Genomic DNA, 9,843 nt, shown 5'->3' on the forward strand with positions numbered 1-9,843 from the left:
TATGTGTTGCTTGAAAGAAAAAGAAAAAAAAAATCAGAGACAAAAATATTTTGGAGAAAACATACCAGAATGACTGACCACTTCCCTTCCCCCTCTTTAGTTTGTCATCAGTCCATCAAAATGTGCAGTCAATGGCAATTTTCAGCCACCGTGACAGATTTATACACAATCTCAACATAGGAGTGAGGGAGCTCTGCAGCTCAACAAAAACATCAAGAGTGTGTTTCCATTCTATGGGGAAAAATTGCTTTTCTGACTTTCCTTTCATTCCAAATCAGAATGAAAAGAGTCAGAAATCTGAAGGTTTTTTTGCAAAACATAAATTTTCCAAGGAATTCCAATTTGGGAAAATCAAGGAGGATTTTTTTTTCAAAATTATGGGCAAGGAGCCCATCAAGTGACTGGGCTGCTCAAAGAGCCCACTCATTCACTAGATAGGCTGCTTGGGAGCTGAGAATCCCAAGAAGCCAGCCAGACATGTTGGCAGGCCATCTAGCCTTCCAGATTTCCATCAAATCAGCATTTTCCAATGGAAAGCTAGAACATTTTCAGACCACTCTAATGTTTATCATTGCCTATAAGGAGAATGTTTCAGCCACTTCTAGCTGCTAACAGCATCGTCACAAGTACAGCCAAAGAAGAATCATTTTCCCTCCCCCAGATAAAGCAAGTCGTAAAGTGTATCCTTTGCTGCACATGCTGGAGTGGCTGTTTAAGCACAAAGAGCAAAGGAACCTCCACATACAAACCTATGACTAGTCAATGATGCCACAAAACGAGTTAAAAAGTGATTATGTTTTTATTGGCAAAGTGATAACACTCACTGAATAGACATCTCTCTGATCCATCCGGATGAGCTGGAGGTTGATAATAGAATACTTTCACTGATATGTAGCAGGGCTTGCCAAGTAATGAACAAATCAAGGCATGCTGTGATTTCCCTATATTTTTACCTTCCAAATGCCCTAAAGCAATTTGCCCACTTTCTTGCCTACAAGACAGAAAAGTCCATAATTAGTGCAAACATAGCTTGATTACATAGTGCTTGGCTCACGTTCTTTAATACATTTTATGGAGACGTGAATATAGCATCAAAGATAATTAATTACCAATTAGGATAGTCATGACAGCAGTATCTGAGTGCCTATGTTAGATACCAATGCAATCAAGTTGCTTGTCCCAGTGTTACATATCTACTTATCCAAATTTATTTTCTTCTTTTGCCATATAATTAACAACAAAATATCAATAGAAGCTCCATTTTGCTTTCAAAAATCCCAAAATTACCTTCTGCTTGGAAGTTGTATATTTTTTGCTACATTAAAAACAGGTTTTTTTAAGATTACAATCATTTTAAAGATGCAGAAGTTTAGCTGTATCAGACATCTATAAACATCCCATATGTCAAAACAAGTTCATTCGAAGAAGATCAATATTTTAAAAGGGATAAAGTCAAACAGAAAAGTTTGTGTTATGTTGATTATAGATACTGAAAAATAAAATAATGGACAAATGAAAGTATTCCTTTCACAAGTGTGAGCTATTATTGCCACAACAAACAAATACACACAATTCATCTTGTTGATGTAAAGAGGGGACAGTCCTGTAATCCTTGCTCAGCCAAAACCTCTGTTTTAGTACACTGGCATTTTTGAATAAGCAGGCCCTGAACGAAGACTGAAGGACTATCCAGATCAACAGAAATTTTGTTCAAACATTTTTAATATTTGCACTGTAGACATTTTATATTGATTTTAAGCATTTAAAAAAAGATTACCTGAGTAAACATGGTTGACATTAGGCCCAAGACACTGAAAGGTAAGTAGTTTAAATCCAGACAATGTGCTAGAAGAAAAGTAAACAAGAAAGGAGATATTCCAACTTTTTCTGATTCTGGCTAACTAATGGATAATGGAATTCTTGCCTTGAAATGAGTCAGACCTTTAAAATGCCTAAAATGATTGAGGCAATTGTGCATGCTGGATTTTTTTTCTTTTTTGCAATTGAATATTCTGATGTGGATGACTAGATTGTAGGGATTTCCCCTACATCTATCAGTTCCATTTTTATTCCTAACAGGTTTTGTTGTTACAAATAATAAAGTTTGGACCTCCTTGGTCCAGAATCCTCAAGATCTGACCCACCCAAGATGAGGGATTTTGCCAGACCAGGGAGGATCATTTTTGGGCCCAGCCCTGTCACTGGCACCCCCCAGCCATGGCCTCACTGCCAACCTCCCAGCCAGCTTCGCTCAGCCACCAGCCCCTTCACAGACAGAGCCACTGGCCCCATCATGATAGCCCCACCACCACCACACATAGCCCCACTACCAGGCTCCATTCCCACAGGGCAGCCCACCTGCTGGGGTCCAGTCACGCTACCAGGTGACAAGCCCCGCTTGGCTTCAGTCTCCCCGGGCAGGCCTGCTGCCTCCTGACCTCACCAGCAGCAGCAGGGCTAGGCAGCAGAAGGGCTGCTGGGCTTTTTGCTGCACTGCTGGGCAGTCCCACTCCCAGGTTCTTGGCCCTGCCATTAGGCAGCCCCACTGTCAAGAGCCGAGCCCTATGGGGCAGTCACACCACCTCCTAGTCCTCCCAGGCAGCTGAGACGCTTAGTGGTAGCAGGGATGCTGGGCTCCTGGTTGTGCTGCTGAGTGGTCCCACTGACTTCTGGTCTCACTGGGCAGTTTCACTGCTGGGCTCCAGCCCTGTTGCTGCTGCTCCCCCTCCTCTCCCCCCCCCCCCCACACACACTCCTCTCACAGGGTTGGCACCAAACGGCAGCCTTACTGCTGGGCTCCTGGTTTCACTGCCCCAGGGCAGCCCCGCTACTGGAATAGTGAATTAGCTTGGAGAGCCCAAGATGGTGGGTTCAAGTCCTGCCCATTCAGGTCACATCTGGGCAGCCATCACCTGCTGCCCCAGGGATGGACCTGGCTCCCCCATGAGGAAGGCAGGATAAGGGACACCATGAAGTTAGGGAGGTGGAGTGGGTTTTGTACCCACTGCAGGGCTCCCCGCCACCAGCCTTCCACGGGACATCCCTGGTCTGGCCCTGGGACATCCTGTTGCCGGAGCGGAGAGGTTCAACCTGTAGTATTAAATGGTGGCCACAGGAGCAGCAGATTGGGCACATCTCTACAGCAAGGCAAAAGTTGAATTAAGCTACGCAACTTGAACTCCATCAATTGTATTGCTAAAGTCAAAATAGCTTAATTTGTCTTTTGGCATTGTCTACACAGCAGGAAGTAGAAGAAAGAACTCTTCCTTCGATTTCCCTTATTCATAAAATGAGGGTTACAGGAGTCAGAGTAAGAAGTCATCCAACTCACCATTGTTTCGAAATAATGGCTTGCAGTGTATACACGCTCTTTGTTATTTTGGAATAATGTCAGTTACCCTGAAATAACGCTGCTGTTTTCCTTACAGTTTAGCCTTACAGTTTTCCTTTCCGCAAAGTATTAAATAGAGCTAAAATGAGCATGACTAAGCAAGGATAATGAAGAGATGGTTATTTAATACTTGATTTTTACCTCTCATCTCGTTCATTGCTTCCCATAGCAAATCATTCTGCAACATAATAGGATGCGAAAAATACCTCCAGAATCCAGTAGGTATTTGGATAAGTTAGGTATCATTTGGTTAGAATTTTAGGTGGATGTGGATGGTGGTAAGAAACAAAAGGAAAGGTGAAGGTACTTGAATGTCTTTCAGGAAACAGGTTTTTTTAGCCGATTTGATTTACTGTCTACATGGTAAATAAAGAGACCCTGGGTTAATTTGTTTGCTTTGCAATTTTAACATTTAAAGATAGATTGGATATAGACTTAAAAAATGCTAGGTTGAAAAAAAAACATTACTGTAGGTAAGCGGAATGCTTCCATGAGATCGTAAATTACATTTTTATACATGATTGAGAACATAGTGCATATCTAGTGGCATGTGTATTTCAGTAGGCATATTGATTATTTATGTAGTGGATAATAATCCCCATGCTTCACCTTAAAAGGGTATTTTACCAATTATTGCAGCTTCAAAGCAGTGGTAATCAAGGTATGGCTGTCAATTTTTTTTTTAAGATATCTCTATTGGGGGAAAAGATGGCATGACAGTCACACCTTGAAAAGCAGGAAAAGATCTATTGTTTGAGTACAATGTAATCTCAAACAATAACTGCCTGTTCACATTTTATCCAGTGTTTTCATAAAACTTCCTTTAAACAGCATTTCAGCCTTAATTTCTCTTGGGTCAGATATTTCAAAGATTCAGTCAACTGAAACTGCCGAAAAGCCACCAAGAAAGGTGCACAGGTTCTTTTGAAAATCTAACTTTTGCTGATTTAAATGGAACCTATATGCCTAGACACTTTTGAGACGCCCCTTTGGAATGCTACGACAGCATTTTAAAGGGGCAGCACCGCCCTATTGATTAATCTAATAGTCGATGCAAAAATGCATCAACTATTCAATTAGTCAATTACATGCTACTTAATATCCTTACTCCATAGTAAGAGTCTGCAGTTCTTATTTGGAGATGACAATGAAAGCAGCAGTACATGGGAAAGAGACTAGACCTGAAATGAAGCAGAACAGGAACCTCAATGTGGTCAGTGTCTGACAAAGATCAAAATGTCTTTGTTGGAGCAATTTCTGATGGTGAGAGAAGAGTTCTTGAACTACACAGAATTTAAACTATCTGTTCAGACAGTTTAAGCTCTGCTTTACTCCAAAGCTTGTGTCTCACCAAAAAAAAGTTGATCCAATGAAAGGTATTACCTCACCCACCTTGGCGCTCTAATAGCCTGGTGCCCACATGCCAACCACAATACTGCTATCAAAAAATGATAGCATACAGCTATCAAAAATGTCCTCTTTGAAACTTGCTCTTATGAAGCTTCACGTTTCTGCTACTGTGTATATTATTTGAGACACAGCAGCTGCCATTCCTTACTGATTTCACATAGTAGTCACTGAGATACAGTAGGGGGTTTTATTCCAAGTAATGATCAAACTACAATATCTCAGATGCTGTTTCTTTGACAACCATTATGCCTGTGTATGAATTTGCCTGGATTTCCCCCCCACCCCAATGCAGCATGTGGCAGCTTTGTATCAAACAACTAGTGAAACCCTTGGAGGCATACTCTACTACAAGAATGATCTTGGGGCAGAGAAGAACCAACACAGTGGTTCCTGTGGACCCTGCTAGCAGTGCAGGGGGCATAGTTAGAACCCCTACACTGAACTGATCTTGGTCTGTGCGTTTCAACATACTGGGCCTGTTGGCTGCCTATGTAACTTGCATTGTCTTCATGTTGGTTGAACTGAGAGTATGAAATTTACACAGCTTTTACAATCATGTCCCCACCTCACCCCCACTTCACTTGTGTGTGTTCTGCTTGTAGGTGAAGCTCATTGTCCTCTCAGCCCTCCACCATCTACATATAAGATGACTGGGGATAACAGTGGATGAGAAGCTGGATGAGTCAACACTGTGTGCTTGTAGCCAAGAAGGCTAATGGCATATTAGGGTGCATTAGAAAGAGCATTGCCAGCAGATCTACAGAAGTGATTATTCCCCTTTATTTGGCATTGGTAAGGCCACATCTGGAGTACTGCATCCAGTTATGGCCCCCCCCCCCAAATACGGAAAGGATGTGGACACATTGGAGAGGCTCCAGAGGAGAGTAACCAAAATGATTAGGGGGCTGGAACAACATGACCTACGAGGAGAGGCTGAAGGATTTGGGCTCGTTTAGTTTGCAGAAGAGAAGAGTGAGGGGGATTTGATAGCAGCCTTCAACTTCTGGAAGGGAGATTCCAAAGAGGATGGAGAGAGGCTGTTCTCAGTAGTGACTGATGGCAGAACAAGGAGCAATGTTCTCAAAATTACAGTGGGAAAAGTCTAAGTTGGATATTAGGAAAAACTATTTCACCAGGAGAGTGGTGAAGCACTGGAATGGGTTACCTAGGGAGGTTGTAGAATCTCTATCCCTAGGGGTATGTCTACACTTGCCCCCTAGTTCAAACTAGGGAGGCAAATGAAGGCAACCAAAGTTGCTAATGAAGCGCAGGATTTAAATATCCCGCGCTTGATTAGCATAGTCACAGCCGGTCACCATTTTGGAAATTGACTAGACCGATTTTACTTGCTGCGTATAGACGCGGCACTCTGAGAAAAACCCCTTAACCCGAATGGTACTCATACCAGTTAATTCGGGTTAAGGGGTTTTTCTCGGAGTGCCGCGTCTATACGCAGCAAGTAAAATCGGTCTAGTCAATTTCCAAAATGGCGACCGGCTGCGACTATGCTAATCAAGCGCGGGATATTTAAATCCTGCGCTTCATTAGCAACTTCGGTCGCCTTCATTTGCCTCCCTAGTTCGAACTAGGGGGCAAGTGTAGACGTACCCTAGAGATTTTTAAGTCTCAGCTTGACAAAGCCCTGGCTGGGATGATTTAGTTGGGATTGGTCCTGCTTTGGGCAGGGGGCTGGACTCGATGACCTCCTGAGGTCTCTTCCAGCCCTAGGAGTCTATGATTCTAACTGTTGGGAAGAGACTGGATTGTGTGCGGTGCATAGGGGTTACTGAGTGTAGGGAGGCTAACAGAGGACAACTGGGGATGCAAGAAAAAGGTACTGGGGGATAATTTAGTGTGGCAGGTATAAACTAAAAGTTATTCAGTTGAAAAAAATCAATAGCATTTTACCATTATGAAGTCAGGGGCAGATCAGAATTAGTCACTTATTTTTCAATATCTTTTAAATCCAACAAGTAGAACTGCAAGTAAAGTTGAACAACCAGATTTGGCAGAGTGGTTTTTTCCCTATTTATGTTAAACAGTTTCACTTTTAGAACCTGAATTTTTAGACTAGCTTCATTCAACAGCTAATTTGGTACCCACTACATTGTTGGCATACAGAAGCAATTTCATACCTGAAATTGTATTTTTATTCTAATTAATGTCACTGAAATATCCATTCTCCAGATATGCAGGAACCATCAGGTAGACAAACATGTTGATGACAAAAATTTGCCCTTCAGGCCATGCTGCAGAAAACCTCAATTTAATAGGGTCTCTGGGGAACACTGAAGGTATGGGGCTCACGGAACTGAGGGGGTTTTCTGCTCTGTTTAATAGCTGGATGACCACTTTTTTAAAATGTTAATGGTACTACTGGGTGAATTTTTAAATTATAATCATAAGTCAAAATACTACACAAAGTTAGGGGTACAGATAATCCTCAATGAAGTCCCATTGCTCCAAAATACAATGCTTCACAGAGTCCTGGCCACCGTATTTACAGATATTATAATCCTTGGCAACAGTGATTCAACCACTGTAACACTACAAGCTCACAAGTGACCAAGGACACATTGTGACTGGAATTGCACACATAATGGGGGCAGCTGGCTGGCAGCTGCTACTGATATTTTAGCACATACTGTGTCTGCCATCCAGGGCCCAAAAGCAATTAGGTCCCACAACCACCCAATCTAGTGATGAATTAACGTGCAATTGTCCATACCAAAAATTGAGTATTGTAGAATCTCTAAGACAGACCTGTAGGATACAGATTGCAATCACTGACTATTGAATATCATGCTAGTTCACCATGAAAGAGATGGCAAGTACTATATAAACCAGAGCAATTACTGCTACTCATGTAGCCCTGTGCCTAATTCAGTGACTGCTGCATACTAAATGCTGACTGACATGCAACTCTGAGTGCAAACTAACATTAAGGAGGCAAGCATGAAAGACCAAATCTCTGTGGAGTAGCACAGAAACCTGCACTGACAATGGGACTCTGTTCAATGTACTAACTTGATATTTTAAAAAATGGAAATACATAGTGAAATATCAGTGCAGCAATACTCTGTGAAAGAAATCAAGTGCTGACAACACAATGTATTCCAACAACCGTCAGCAGTGGTAACTGTAATGATAATAGTTCCATTATCATTAAGCATATTCCACGCAGCAACCTTCGACCCAGTATTCAACACAGCATCCATCTTCTGTTCACTTGAAATTCCAATCCCAGAGGCTGAGTCTGAACTGTTAGGTGCCCTTTTAAATATGGATTTCAGTATCATTGTGTGGATCCATGAGTCTAGTTAATATGCATAGATGTTCTGAGTAGTCGCAATGTTCACTCTGTTATATTGTAAAATAGTTGAACTTTAGGCTAGCCCATTTATAACAACAAAACTGCTCTCATAAATATAGCTGGCAAAACCAAAGTTGATAGGTTCCAGGGATCACTGACTGCCCAACCAGTCCCTGTTTCAGTGTTTTCTAAAAGTATTGATTATGGCATTTTTAAACAAGGCTCTGAAGCACCATATCATTACATGGGCAACTGTGGAGTGTGATAAAGTATAGCCCTGAGCATTTTCTATTTCCCAAGATTCTATTACAGCCAAGGAATCCGACAGCAATCCACATGTAAGTTATATTTGCAGAAATTACTGCAATACTAACATTCAAGTATGACCTGAATGGATTCATGCAGTTCACATTTGCAGTGCTGGATCACAAAGTAAGATACTGGGAGTCTGACAAGTACTTGCAGTTTGTGGGGGATGCTTTTAGATTTCAACACTTGTCTATTAACCATGATTTCATGCAGCTTTGATAAGGGTATCTGACAGCACCTACGTCATATTACAAGATTGAAGACTGCTTATGTCAAGCAGTACTAATTTATTTGCCTGTGTAGGAACACAAGACTAATTTTTCAATGATTGTTCCTGCTGTTTGTCCACAGTATAGAATATTGATCCCCATTACCGTGTTATTTAAATTTAAGGTCTTTTCCAGGTAAGCCTCACTGCCTCAGCTTTCAAATTCTGACATGGGTATTGTAATATTTGTGGGAATCAGCAGATGGCAATACTACCCACAGGGTTATAATGGTTCTATATATTTGAAGTATTAAGAAGGTAATGGGTGAAGAAATGCCATTAAGATTTTTTTACTTCACTGCTCAGTCTGTTACAGAAAGGATAATATTCCAGTTGGGTCAAAAACAGCAACAAAAAAGCTTGCGCAAAAGCCAAGAAATTGTGAAATCAAACCTTTTGGTTCATTATAATAGCCTGAAAGAATTAGTACCTGGTGAGACATCATAAGATAATGAGATGGGAGCAGTACTATATCTGTACAAATACCAGATGGGTTTGAGCAAGTCACTAGCTCCACCAGAAGTAAATTCTCAAATAGAAAGAGGAAAGAGCTGGGCTTTTTCTCTCTCTCTCTCTCTCTCTCTCTTTTCTTTTCAATAAAGTAGTTCCACTCTTAGAAAATATTCAGTGGTAAAAGTAACTTAAAATTTCTTACAGGTTCTGTCCTATTGCAACCCAGGTCTCTGACTGTATGAACACGTACCTGAATAAAAAGATTTCCTTTATCAGTTCTACTGTTTTGGGTCTCCATTCACTACACTCACTATTTAGTGCCAGAAAATAGATTTTTTTTTTTTCCTTCTGAAAAGATCAGAATGTTCTTTTCTTGAGGTTTTCCCACATGCACCAAAACTTTCATTGGTTTCAATGGAAAGGCACGAGTTCACACCAATGGAACAACATCAGTTTACGCCAGCTGACAAATCTCACCTTCTATATTGCAGGCAATCAGTGCTGGCAGCATAGGGTCCTTTGATATTGTGACAGAGCAGATAGTCATGGAGAACCATCATTATAGTCATTCTGCAGAGTTCTTGAAGAAAGATTCCAGAACCATCGATGCATGTTGCTTTGTGTGCACGCGCACACACACAATGCACCATATAAGTAAAGGCTTTCTGTGTTTGTGGTAAGTAGCATCTTAGTAGTACA

General features: G+C 41.3%; 1 long non-coding RNA gene across 1 annotated transcript; it reads right to left on the reverse strand.

The window, feature by feature from the left end:
- Nucleotides 1-729: 729 nt before the first annotated feature.
- LOC142829874 (uncharacterized) lies at nucleotides 730-9,615 on the reverse strand. Its single transcript, XR_012904754.2, has 3 exons — nucleotides 9,395-9,615; nucleotides 1,778-1,845; nucleotides 730-991 (listed from the first exon to the last, which is right to left on the reverse strand). It is a non-coding gene; the product is annotated as an uncharacterized LOC142829874 (long non-coding RNA).
- Between the last annotated feature and the right edge of the window lie 228 nt (nucleotides 9,616-9,843).

The sequence above is a fragment of the Pelodiscus sinensis genome, chromosome 6, assembly GCF_052426305.1.
Source record: "Pelodiscus sinensis isolate ZL-2025 chromosome 6, ASM5242630v1, whole genome shotgun sequence".
Classification (NCBI taxonomy): domain Eukaryota; kingdom Metazoa; phylum Chordata; order Testudines; family Trionychidae; genus Pelodiscus; species Pelodiscus sinensis.